General features: G+C 36.3%; 1 protein-coding gene across 2 annotated transcripts in view; it reads right to left on the minus strand.

Annotated features, from left to right (window-relative positions):
- The window catches only part of LOC150108267 (uncharacterized), a 709,268-nt gene that overhangs the window by 461,691 nt on the left and 233,144 nt on the right, over positions 1 to 14,433 (minus strand). The gene's annotated exons all lie outside the window — the stretch shown is intronic.

Raw genomic sequence — 14,433 nt, forward strand, 5'->3', positions numbered from 1 at the left:
AATTCTCAAAATTATGCATGAATGTCATGAGCTCCTTATTTCACTTATAATGAAACTGTCAAAATGGTTTTCTGATTTCTGATCCAACATGAACACCAAATACAAATAAGAAAACACATAGGCAATCAGTGGTGACTCAGGATTTAATCTTGGGGGAGGGGGGGCGAGTTAAGTATACAATTTGAGAATACACACTACGCATTGCACATGACCTATGACTGAGTATCTGCAGTGATCGCCAATACATGATATCCATGACTCCTTTGGCCCGGCTCGGGCAAGCGAAGTAGCGCTCGGACCAACGGAGCAATACTTCGTTCGCCTTGCGTTCAACAGTGGCCATGATTCCGGAGAGCTATAGGGTATTCCCACCTTATGTGACCACTAATTCATAAGTAGTATAGAAATAGAAGACACGACACAATATAAATAAATAAATAAAAAATTTAATTAGGAAAAGATTTTTGGAAATTTTTCTAGTGTTTTTTCCTTTTTCTTTTGGGATAGACCAGGGACCCCTAGTCCCCTCCTGGGTACACACCACTGTAGGCAACTTTGTGTGTGTGTGTGTGTGTGTGTGTGTGTGTGTGTGTGTGTGTGTGTGTGTGTGTGTGTGTGTGTGTGTGTGTGTGTGTGTGTGTTACATGATGAGAAAGATCAAACTGGTAAAGACAAATCAGTCTTCCTTTACTCTTATTAACTTACATTCTCTGAAGCTTCTTGTGGACATCTATTCATTGGTGTCTCAGGTGAGTAATATGGTTATACGTGAGAGTGGTTCAGCATTTAATTCCTGTTTGGTTAAAAATAATTACTCCTACGTTTGATTAGTGGTATATGATAAACAAAAAGAAAGAAGAGATATAAGGAAATAGGAAACAAAACATGAAAAAGTAAAACAGAAAATGTAAGAAAATTTTATATGGTAATTTATATGATAAGGGGAGTGCTTGATAAGAGCACCTCAGGTGCCAAGATTAAGGATATTAGAGAGGCTATTATTCGGTAGCTGTTTTATCTTCTTTTTTAAAAATTGGTAAAATTATATTTTTTCTCCATTCTTCTGGTATTTGTTTTTTAGAAAACACTTTAATAGTGTTTTTTAAATATTATATCTCTTTCTCCACATTTTAAAAACTTATTCTGTATTTTGTATACTGCAGCTTTTTTCTATTTCTAATTTTTCTTAAAATGTTTTCTATTTATTGTGACACTATTTCTAAGTCTTCATCATCTTTCAAGTTTAAAGTTATTTTTTCTGTATCTCCATACAATTTAGTAAAGTGTTCTTTCTTCCCGACATTTTTGTTCAATTAAGGGTAAGTTCATACATGAACATAATTCAGTTCTCTGTTTTCGAATAATCTCCATATTTGATTCTGTGTGCTATAAAAGTCATATTCAAGCTGAATATTTTGAACAGTTATTCCAGAATTCTCCTTTTATTTTCCAGATTTTGTTACTATTTTCATTTCTTAAGCTTTTGTATCAGTTATCTTTTTTCTTCACTAGATTTATATTGTAGATATGCTAAAAACACTTTTGTTTTGTGCCAATAGTTTAACCTCATCTGTGCACCAAGAAGGTCATCTCTTCTTTTTATTTCCAACTGTTCTCTCTCTTTCTCTGAAATCCTCATATGCTGCTTGTTTAATATTATTTTTAAAGATCTTCCAGCTTAATTCAGTTCTGTGCTTTCATGAAAACTGTTTTTGTTGAACTGCTCATCTATTTTTCATTGATATTGATAAAGTCTTTTAATATTTTCTCCTATAACAGTTCTACCTTAAGATTTTATTCTTTAATCTTATTAAAGAATAAAATCCTGTGAAACATGTCTGCAAATCCAATGGTGTCATTGTAATATTTTTTATGTGGTAGCCAACCATGAAAAGTTTTTGTAAACCTAAATTCATTCATACCATGGATTGGCTGAGATTTTTTTCCCTTTTTTTTATAATTATTTTTTGTATTTCTTATTTATGTTTTTACCTGGTCAAAAAACCCTGCTCTAGCAACCAAACATAGAACTTTTTCAAGCCACTTTAAGCCTCCAATAAGCAAGGCAGTCGTCTCTAGTGAATGAGACAAAGAACTTAATCTCCAACCTAAAAACAATGACAAACATCCATGCCCCAGGATTCATACCCACAGCCTGTTGGTTGAAGAGCTAGCCACTCGGTCAACCAGGCCAGCAAATAATAATCACTGTAATAATAATATCAGCATATGGCCATTCAGTTAATTGCTCAGCCATCACTCTATTATAAAAAGTTAGTGAATTACAAAAGTACAACCAACCCTTCACAAAGGCATGGTGTCCACCAGAGAGTATCATATTTTTATTCACCATTCATGAATTCGATGAGACCTTGGACTCCCGGAGGTGTCAAGTAATAATAAATTCTATCTTTGACCAACTTTTCCAACTGATTGGTCCATAATTAATTAACTATAATTGGTCTATAATTAACCAGATGTTAATAAGGCTGTGGGACTTGATAATATATCACCACGCATTCTGAAGGAATGTGCCAGGGAGTTGACACCTGCCTTGACATATTTTTTTAATATGAGTCTTGCACTCGGTCAAGTTCATGGGGAGTGGAAGGAGGGCAAGATTGTGCTACTTCATAAAGGAGGTGATCGAACTCAAGCATCAAACTATAGGCCTATCTGTGTGTCAGGTATTGTGGTTAAGTTGTTGGAGAAGCATGTGAGAACTAGGATCAAGAGTGGGGGTTGACAACAATGGTATTATCTTTGATGGACAGCATGTATTTGCTAAAGGGAGGTCATGTTTTAGTAATCTACTTACTTATTACAATAAAGTGACTGCTTCCTTGGACAGAGGAGAAGGATCCACAGTAATATACTTGGATTTTGCAAAGTCTTTTAATAGAGTACCTCATAATAAGTTGACAGTCAAACTAGAGCAGATGGGGTGGGATATTAGACTAGTGCATTGGATTGGAGACTGGCTATCTGATAGGTATCAAGTTGTGTGTGGGGAGCGATATCCAGGAATAGGAAAGTCACTAGTAGAGTGCCCCGGGAGCCTGTTTTAGGGCCATTACTGTTTAACTTGTATATTAATGATATTGGTGAAGATTTGGATGGAGATATTCAGTTGTTTGCAGATGATGCAAAGTTGGGATGAACCATGAAGAGTAGTGAAGATGTTGTGGCATTACAAGAAGACTTGAATAAATTCAGTGATTAGGCATGGAAATGGGGTTAAAAGTTCAATGTTGCAAAATGTGAAGTTTCAAAATTTGGAAAACAAAGATGGGATGCAGAATTTATGCTTGGTGAGAATATATTGTTGGAGGTAGAGGAAGTAAGAGATCTGGAGGTGATAGTGGATAAGGATCTAAAATTTAGGGGACACATCGCAAAAATTGTGAAGACAACACAAAAGCTTCTGGGAATGATGCAGAGAACACTGACGTGTAGGAGTAGGGAGATTCTTGTTCCATTGTATAAGGCTTTGATTAGGCCACACATGGACTATTGTGCCCAGATTTGGTCACCTGGTTTTCAGAAGGATAAAGAGATGTTGGAAAGGGTCTAAAGGCGACTGACTAAGGTAGTTTCTGACCTCTGGAAAAATCGAGTATGAGGAAAGATTGAGAAGATGCAACTTGCAGAGTCTGGTGGACAGGATATAGAGGGGAGATATGATAGAGATCTACAAGCTATTAAGGGGTTGTTATAGGATCAATGCTGGAAAAGTTCTACAGAAAATAGTGGGAGATCGTGGGATAACCAGAGGTCATCCCTGGAAACTGTATAAAGAGGGTGTGAGTAGGGGAGTGAGAGGCAGGTTTTTTTCGTGCAGAATTGTAAATGATTTTAATGTCTTCACTGAGAGTGTGGTGTCTGCAAGGAGTTTGAATGTGTTCAAGGCACGGTATGATGAGCTGTGTGCTTGATAAAAGTACCTCCCAGATGAGTCTTTGACTCCATGTGGTCTTGGGGTAATAATAATAATAATAATTTGCTACTAGATTCTTGGAGCCTCCTTTATGCCCAGGAACTTTTTTTACCTCCTTCCATTTTCTTTGGACTTGAGCAGAAGTGAAATTTAAGTTAGACAGCCTAGTCAGATGTATTGACAATTACTTTACACATTTTAATAATATGCAAGTTTATATCCCATGTAATTGCACAGCCATATTTGCATTGAGATTCTGCAATATCCTAAGTACTTCCAATTCCTCAACCTCTACTCTTGCATCAGTTCTTGTCACATCTGTTATGGCAATATCCTCACTTGGATTATAAATCCTTGCAAAGTGGTCTCTCGGTAATTCAACTACTTCGTCTACATCAGTCACCTCACTACAATCAGCACTTATTACTCTTCCTTTTACTTGCTATGTGGTGAAAGAACTCTGGGATTTTATTCGACCTGCTTAGTTATTTCTTCTTATGAACTGATTCTGCTTTCCTTATTATGCTGGTCACCTTTCCTGCCTCAGCTACTGCTCATGAACTTGCTGATGACCTTTCTCTGTCAATGATGCGGATGACACCAACTTGTAGAAATAAGATTCTAGTTCCATTGTATGAGGCTCTGATTAGGCCACATATGGACTACTGTGCACAGATTTGGTCACCTGGTTTTCAAAAGGATGAAGAGATGTTGGAGAGGGTCCAGAGGTGATTGACCAAAATAGTTTCTTATCTCTGTAATGTTGAATATGATGAAAGGTTGGTATGACACAATTAACAGAATCTAGTGGATAGGAGAAAGAGGGATGATATGATAGAGACGTACAAGTTAGTAAGGCATTGTTATAGGATTAATGTTGAAAAGGTTTTTCATAAAATAGTGTAAGACTGGAGGAAAACAAGAGTTCATCCCTGAAATCTGTATAAGGAGGGTGTGAGTAAGGGAAACAGAAGAAACAGGTTCCTTGCATTGAGAATTGTGAATGATTGGAATACATTGCCTGAGAGCATGTTGTCTGCAGAGAATTTGAATGTGTTTAAGGCATGGTGTGATGAGCTGTGTGCATGACAAAACTGACATCCTAGATGAGTCTTGTGACTTCATGGGATCTTAGGATAATAATAACAAGAATAATAAACATTATGAACAACTAATAGTAATCACTTCCCAAACTTAGAGATTGGCACACAGTCAGAGCATAATAATAATTTTAGTTTAATCCTTTATCCCAGTGAGAGCAAACAAAGTTTGAGCCTGAAAATATCTTCAGGACTGAATATAGTGTTGTACTATCTTACCTGGGTAAGTAGTGCAACACCAGGGCAACTCATAGCAAAGGTGGAGCAAGCTACCAACATGTTGGTAGCTTGCTCCACCTTTGCCACCTTCCTGCTGTTTGACCAAGTAAAAGAACTCCGCAGTGTCAACCCTGTAACCACCTCAACAACAGTTTAAGTCTCAATCATATCACCTCTCCTTCTTCTATCCACCAAACTCTGCAGTCCACATTCCCTCAGCTGATCCTCATAACTAACATTGTACAGTCCTGAAACTGTCTTTGTTATCTGCCTTTGTACCCTTTCCACAGTTAATTTATCCCCTTCAAATCCTGGGGGATCAAATCTGAGAACAATAGTCTAAGTGTGATCAGGGTCTTATATGATGGAATGATAACTCTTTTATCTCTGCATGTCAGCGTCCTTCTCATTATTGCAGCAATCCTCTGTGTTACCTTCACCACCTTTGCAATATGTCCCCTAAATTTCAGGTTTTTATCAGTCATCAATTCCAGATCTCTTGTTCCCCCTACTTCCTCCAGTATAACTCCCCCACAGAGTATGCAGCATTCCATTGATGTTTCCCAAACCTCAAGACCTTACATTTTGCTGCATTGTGTGAGCATAAGTGAATGTATCTTCCAGTATAGGTTAATTTTCAATAAATTGAAAGTTAAATGTGACCTGCAGGATTTCAAATTATTAAAGTATCAAAAAAAAAGGTACATGGTTGTTGGATTCATGTTCTAAAGTGAACTTGATATGGGAGTACAAAGAATTTATTTTCTCCAAGAACTGAATTAATTCTGACTCTGGATATGATAATCATAAAATAGTCAGCTAAAACTGGTGAGATAAGACTGCCCACTGTTCCTTTGATTTGTTTGACCAATTATTCTGATATGTAAAATAGCCTGTGTTTATGTGAATTTAAATAAGCTGACAATGCTTTGATTAGAATCCAAGAACATCAAGACTATATTGCATTTTTGGAATCTGAGAAGTCTAGCCTTGCTTCTTATGACATCAGGCACAGAGTTTTCAGGAACCAGACAATTTTCATTCCAGCAGGCTCAAATTTGATCATTTTTTTTGAAACATATGAAATGCTACGATATCATCCAAACATTAATCACTCTGACTATGCCAATCTATTAGTTTTGGGAAGTGATTATAATGGGATCACTGAGATGTAGCTGACAGAAGAGGATATAATAACAGGAATAGAAGTAGCAGAGTACAGCATTTTTTGGCAGGATAGGAAGGGAAAGCAGGGTGGTGCAGTACTGCTTATGATAAGTGACGACTTATGTCCTCTAAAAGTGGAGGCTTTGGAAGGCAGTGACACTAATGGTTTTGAAAGCCTATGGTGTGAGGTAGAGATAGACAAGTCGGGATATTTAGTGGGGTGCTGCTACAAACCAAGTGGCATAGAGGGTGGGGACTAGGAGATGTTTAGACAGTTGAGCTTGGCAAGTGCAAGAAGAATGATTGTCATGGGAATTTTAATTATAATTATAAAATTTTAACTTGTAAGCTTTATTTGTCTCTTTGCTCATTTTTGAAGAAGGGTGCGCAACTCTTTACTGCAACGAATTACAATCAGTCTCTGAAAACTTTGTAACTACCAACCAGAACAATGTACAACAAACTAACTTGTAGAGTGCTATCAACTTAAAGGTGGCAAAATGGCAGACTGTTGGGCCAGGTTTCAAACATGCAATGACTGATGTCATTGCATGTTTGAAACGTGTATGATACTAGCACCAAACGTACAATATGATTCTTTATCAAATGCAAACATCTGAAAAACTTCTAAAACAATTTATTTAAGAGCAAGTCATGAAAACAACTAAAAATAGCTGAAACAAGTTCTGAAGGAGCTAGATTTGGAGCTATGTGCTAGATTAAATTTTTTTTGAGCTATGGAAGTGAAAAAGAAGCTAGATCTAGCTCCAAAAAAGCTAATTTGGCAACACTAGTATTGACTCTTTGTTCCCAAAAGATAAGTTTTATCATTTTGTACTGTAATGATATTAATCTATTTAGTTTGTAGTGTGCACAGAATGCATACGCTGTTATAGTGTATCTTATTTACTTATATACTTATATACTCTATGCCAAAATATACTTAGTATATTTTGGCATAGAGCTTTGTATATTAGTGTTTTCAGGTGTGTGTGTGTGTTAACTTTGTCTTTTAATCTGTAGAGTTTGCCAGTTATTGTTTGGATTTTGTTTTGCTATTCCAGTTCATATCTGTATCGAAGAAAATTCCAGGGTATCGTATTATTTCAATCTGAGTGATGGTAGTGGTTTTACTGTTCTGTGTGTTTTTCATGTTGGAGAGTGGATGTTGGATGGTTATACATATGTTATCAACTGGTTGAGTCAGTGAATTTCTGAATATAATTAATTTTGTCTTATCTGAGTTTAGGTGTATGGAGTTTTTGGTGAGTCAGTCAATGAGCAGATTTATGTCATGCTGTATATTTGTTTGGGCTATGCTTGCATTATTATGGAACGATATTATAGCTGTATCATCTGCGTATTGGAAGATCTTGCCTTTGAGAAGTAGCCGGTTAATATCATGCATATAAATGTTGAATAGAGTTGGGGAGAGAACAGCTCCCTGTGGCACTCCACATGTTATTGGTAGCTCTCTACTTTGGTTTGACCTGATACGTGTGATATGCTTTCTATTTTGAAGGTAGTTTATAAACACCTGTGCAAAGGCCCTTCTATTCTAACATGCTTTTCTAATAAGGTTTTCTAATAAGGTTTGATGTGTGAGTGTCAAATGCTTTAGTCAAATCAATAAAGACTACCATGGCAATTTTGTTTTTATCTAAGGCGGTATTCATTATGTTCATAAAGTTTTCCAAAAGAGATATTGTGCCCTTATTTTTCTGAAAACCGTATTGTGTTTTGGGGATAATATGAAAGTTCTCTGTATATGTTGCGAGTTTCCTTAGTACGATCTGTTCCATAATTTGAAAATTGATAGTGTTGCTATGGGTCTGTAATTACTGATTAAATTTCTTTTTCCATGTTTGTATATGGGTGTGATTATGGCAGTCTTCAACATACTTGGTATTTCTCCAGTTTTAAATATTTTATTTATTAATTTTAGTAGGATTGGGCCTAGACTACTTGTGTGTTGCTTGATATCCTTAGGTGGTCTTATACCATTGATTCCTGGTTTGATTTGTATTACAGAGGGGAGTTCTGCTTCTTTTATGGTTGGAAACCATAATGTTTTGCTTGTGGCCCAAGTGGAGGATCGTGTTTTGAGATTGGAGGGATATTTCTCTGTAGTTCTTGGATGAATCTACAAAATATTGGTTAAAGTCATTTGCTAGTTGGACAGATTTGTGTCTTTCATGAAGATGTGTTTTATGGTTTCAGAGGTAGTAGTAGTATTGGGAGCACAATCTAGCATCTCATTAATGAGATGCCAGGTTTGTTTCATGTTATATTCTGTGGAGGTTAATTTGTCTCTGTATTAGTTTCTTTTTGCATTTCTTATTTGCGTTGTAAGGCAATTCCTTGTTATCTTATATTCTGTTTTAAAGCTGCGTTATTTGGATATGGCTTTAATTGTTTCCATAGGATGTTCTTTCTATGTATATCTAGGATTATGTTTTGCATTATCCAAGGATTTTGGCTTGTTTTTGAATGAATTCTGATTTTCTTTGCAGCTTTCTTATATATTTCATCCAGTGAGAGTTTAATGTTGTTGTATAAGATATCTATTGAATCTGGTGATGATGTGTTTCCAATCGATTTTTCTTATTTCATGGTCAACTATTTCTTCAGGTGTTATTGTTTTGTGTTGCTTTTCATATGTGGAGAATTGCATGAATATTGTCTTAGTGTGCAGTTTAGAACTGTAATGGTCTGCTACTTTGCACATTATGGCTGCTGCAGGTAACTATTTGGCAGTGCCCAAATATTTATATGATCTAAGCAAGAAGCAGTGATAGCATTTCCGACTATTTCTTCTCTAGTACATGATGTTATGGTTGGTATTAGGTTATACATAAATAGCATATCTAGGTATTGTACAGTGTTGTTATGGTTTTTGTTTGCAATATTTATGTTTATGCCACCGATTATCATTAGGTATTCAGTTGAGCATAATTCTTGGCATGAAAGCCAGCAATTGTGTTCGTGCAAGAATTTTATCATGTTTAAGTTTAGTGGCCTGTAAATAGCATTTAGTATTAAGGGATGCTGTCGATTGGTGGTATTAATGATTTCAATGCAGATGATTTCAGCTTGCTCAAACTGATAAACAGTTTCTTTTGCTATTAATTTATGTTCGATAAATATTAATATTTCACCTTCTCTTTTTGTTTGGTGGCAGGACTTATGTTGTTGAAAGCCTGAATTTGGAAGGCAGTTGCTTCATCATTAGTAACAGATACTTCTGTTAGGACCAATATATCATTAACACTGTTGTAATTCTTCAGATAAGCCTGTAACATTATCCAATATTTTCAGATGATTCTGATGTTAATGTGCAGGATGGAGAGTCCTCTCGTTTGAACTATGTGTTGTTTCAATGCATCGAGTGAGTCAAAAGTACAATTGCAAATATATTCTGGTATTATTCTATTTTTCTGATGGTTCACATTCATTTTTTTTTGTTGTTGTTGTTGTGATGGTGTGGTCTTCTTTGGTTCTAATTAGGAGTCTTTTGTTTTTACTGTGGCAGCCTATCTATATCTTCTGAGCTTTTGATTTGTATCGACTTTGAAGTTTGTGATTTCCTCAAAAATATCTTGGCATCTCTGATCCACAAAAATCTGTAATTTTTTTTCCATTTTTGCTTTTCTTGCTTGGTACAAGAGATTCCAGTTGAATGGTGTTAAATACTCAGATAGGAAGATTGGTGTATTGCCTTGTGATGCATTCAAGTACTTGGCAACTGTTTTTTTCAGTCTTCTGGCTTTTATGAGATTGTCTCTTGTGGATTTGCTTATAAGTCAGACTATGACTGGTGCAGGTCATGCAAGCCTTTTTTTTTTGCTCTTCCTGGGAATCCAATTTACGGTGAATGTCGTTATGCTGTAGAGAGATGTCAACTGCATAGCCTAACTTTAAAACTACATCTGATATTTTCTGTATGTTCAGTTTCAAGTTTATGAAACAGTTTATGACAAGATCTTCTTTATATTGTTGTTGGTTTAAAAGTTTGTATTGTAGATTTAGAGAATTAAGTTCTTGATGGAGTTCGGAGGTCTCTTTCATCAAATTATGTTGCCCCTCAGTTAGTACAACACTAATTTTGATTTTTGAATTATTTAGCAGTGGAAGGAGTCTTTTACCATTTGCAAGACTTCTTCCACTGCTAAATAATTATATTTAACAAAATCTTCTTATTCGCTAAATTTTTTTGTTATTTGTTCATTCTGCTTATCAAAGAGTTCATGGACAAGATCTACTAAGCTGGCTTTTATAGTCTCTAAACCGTTTTCTAGTAGTATATTTAAAGTGTTCAAATTATAGAACTCATCTGTATTTTTTTGCCTGTTCAGTTTATCGTTTCAGATTGTGCCTCCAGTATAATTGGCTGCACAATAGGTGGAAGCGTTTCTTTGTTCTCTCTCTGCAGTATAAGCACTTCCATTCCTCGCATTATGCAATTATTGCAAGGTGGTTTCTGAAATGCCGCAACATGTAAAGTGAAGATTCCTAAGGCATTTCCTACAGGTTATATGATTTCCATTGGACGATAGATCCTTCAGACGGCAGGTACTTGTTGCACTTCATGACTCACCTTTCTTCCCTTGAGTGACTGTAAAGATGGCGATGTCCTTTGTTCTTCGCTCACTGATGACACTTTGTTCAATTTTTCAGCACTCAAAATTTGGATTTTACTTAGCTAATTTCAGTGAATTATATATCACCTGTCTTCAGAGTGACAAGTAGAATTACTCTGCAACACTTTAAAATTAAAAACAGGAGTTAAAACTACTTTAAAAGTATAAAAACGGGAGCAGTGATATCACTGTGTAGCCGTATGCCTAACAGTAATAATAATAATAACCCCATCGGTCTTGGGTCCAGTTGATGTGAAGCATGTATCATGGTGATAGAAACATGCAGACTATTGGTCACCTGGCACACAGACTACCTTTGTGAGATTTGAGTACAGTAGAAGCAGATACCAATGTTCCTGTAGCTGACATGAGGTCAGATTCAGAGTAGCACACCTGTTTCGACAAGCAATAACCAGAAGTATCAGTTACCCACTATGGTTGTATCTCCTAGCCTTTCTTCACTGTGTCTCTGGGATGCTGTTCGTAACTGTTGGAATTAGTTCTTCAGTGTGTGAACCACAAAACGACTCACATGCAACCATCTGGCTACCTCTGCCTAACTTTGGCAGGCCTGTAATCTTAAAATGGCTCATGACCTGAATTAATTGGTTAAATTATGTCTTGAAGCCATATTCAAGAACTATTATCCTAATGGCTAATATAGCCTACTTTTGTTTAGGAGTGCCGCTTACGACAGCCATAAAATGTGACGAAAACTCAATAAACGTCCACCGACCCTGCATAATCTCCATAACATAAAAATTAGGTCACGACTCTGACGAATAGGAGACAACACAAGTACACCAAAGACAGAAACACCTAACTGACATGACATAGCATCCACTTCCCCCACAAGTTCCAAAGACGACGGTTGTCAAAACAGCTCACACTCCATTACTCCTACCCCTGACCTTTCCCTTAAATCTCTCCTCCTCCCCCCCAAAAAAAAATTTCTATCTTCAGATCCTTCTCTCTCATCCCCTCATCCTCCCAAAATGCTCTCTACTCACCCTTAATAATAATAATAATATTATCCATTTGAAAAAACCCTGGGTTTTTTCAAATAATTCCCCCACATTACTTTACCCCCCCCCAAAAAAAAAAAACTTCCTTTAAAAGCTTAACAGCATATGAAGGCACATCGCCAGAATAAGAAGACAGAAAATAACATCCAAAAAGGTATGTCGAAATTTTTATTCTTCATATATTAGTTTTATAACATTTCAGTAATGCCCTAGAATTTTGGGTAAAGAGCCAATGACATTGTAAAAAAAAAGGGGCACTCCTAAACAAAAGTAGGATATATTAGCCATTAAAATAATAGTTTATTTTTAGAGGAGTAACATTGGAATTTTCCCAGAAACAATACCTACATATTCAAGAATTTTGCTATCAAAAAATGTTTTGTTCTCACTACAGACATCAAATGGAAAACTACGGCAATTCCAAAACACCTGTTTTTATGCTATAGCTCATTTGCATACTGCTGACAGCACCACTTATTTGAATATGATAACCAGACCTCTGCATCAATTTTACATAAAGTACTTAACTTTCAGATGCCCCCCCCCTCCCTGCTGAGTTATTGCGATTTTTTTCTTTGTTTCCTTAACTTATGGAAACTGTGTATATATATTATGTTAAAAATGTATACTGATTATTAGTAAGTAAAAGAAAATTCTTAGAAAATTAGGTAAATATAAGCAAAACATAGAACTAAATCTACATAACATGCATAACATGCACAGAATGATTTGCTTCTCCATAAAACCACATGTATTCCTGCCACATCTAGATGAATCACCTGATCAATGTCATTAGTTGTTTGGATAATCCCTGCCCTATTGTTATTTACAAAGCTACCAATGCATACAACTGATGTTCGTTATTGGTTAGTTATTCATATTTCACAAACAAATCTCTTTCCGCCTCCTCGATTTTTTTTTTTTTTTTTTTTAAGTTTGCCCATCATAAATTATTATTATTATTATTATTTCCCAAGACCTCATAGAGTCAAAGACTCATCTGGGAGGTCCTTTTATCACACACATCTCATCATACCGTGTCTTAAACACACTCAAACTCCTTGCAGACACCACATTCTCAGGCAAGGCATTCCAATCATTCACAACTCTGCACGAAAAAAACCTGCCTCTCACTCCCCTACTCACACCCTCTTTATACAGTTTCAAGGAATGACCTCTGGTTCTCCCCTGATCTCCCACTATTCTCTGTAGAACGTCTCCACCACTGATCTTATAACAACCCCTTACCAACTTGTAGGTCTCTATCATATCTCCCTTCTTCCTTCTCTCCACCAGACTCTGCAAATTACATCTTCTCAATCTTTCCTCATACTCAACATTCCAGAGGTCAGAAACTACCTAAGTCAGTCGCCTTTGGACCCTTTCCAACATCTCTTCATCCTTCTGAAAACCCGGTGACCAAATCTGGGCACAATAGTCCATGTGTGTGGCCTAATCAAAGCCTTATACAATGGAACAAGAATCTCCCTACTTCTACACGTCAGTGTCCTCCGTATCATTCCCAGAAGTCTTTGTGTTGTCTTCACAATTTTGGCGATGTGCCCCCTAAATTTTAGATCCTTATCCACTATCACCCCCCAGATCTCTTATTTCCTCTACCTTCAACAATATATTCTCACCAAGCATAAATTCTGCATCCCATCTTTGTTTTCCAAATTTTAAAACCTTACATTTTGCAACATTGAACTCACATCCCCATTTGCTTGCCCAATCACTGAATTTATTCAAGTCTTCTTGTAATGCCACAACATCTTCACTACTCTTTATGGTTCATCCCAACTTTGCATCATCTGCAAACAACTGAATATCTCCATCCAAATCTTCGCCAATATGCAACATGTATGTATATATTTTATAGGATAACATGTAATTCACTCCATCCCAGCAACTTATTGGATGTACAAATATAATAACACAATTGTAAATTACTAATAATTCATTTGCCAGTAATGACATTTCTATTCACACCAGTTCTCATCCTTATATTTACCATTCTCACATGACTGCTACTAATCGCTCAGTTAAGTAAGTTTGAGTGCAGTTAGTAGTTGGAAGGGAACCAATCGCTCGATGCTGTTGACACACTCTCCCTCGATGAGTCTTTGGACTCCCTGGAGGTGTCTAATAATAATAATAATTGTTGAAAATTTATTTATCACTAGGTTAGACTATAATAGATTTAGTTTAATCCTTTATCCCAGTGAGAGCAAACAAAGTTTGCGCCTGAAAATATCTTCAGGACTAAATATAGTGTTGTACTATCTTATCCAGTAAGTAGTGCAACACCAAGGCAACTCGTGGCAAAGGTGGAGCAAGCTACCAGG

This window comes from Typopeltis vanoorti, chromosome 3 (assembly GCF_054136105.1).
Source record: "Typopeltis vanoorti isolate ZY-2024b chromosome 3, IOZ_Tvanoo_1.0, whole genome shotgun sequence".
Lineage (NCBI taxonomy): Eukaryota > Metazoa > Arthropoda > Arachnida > Uropygi > Thelyphonidae > Typopeltis > Typopeltis vanoorti.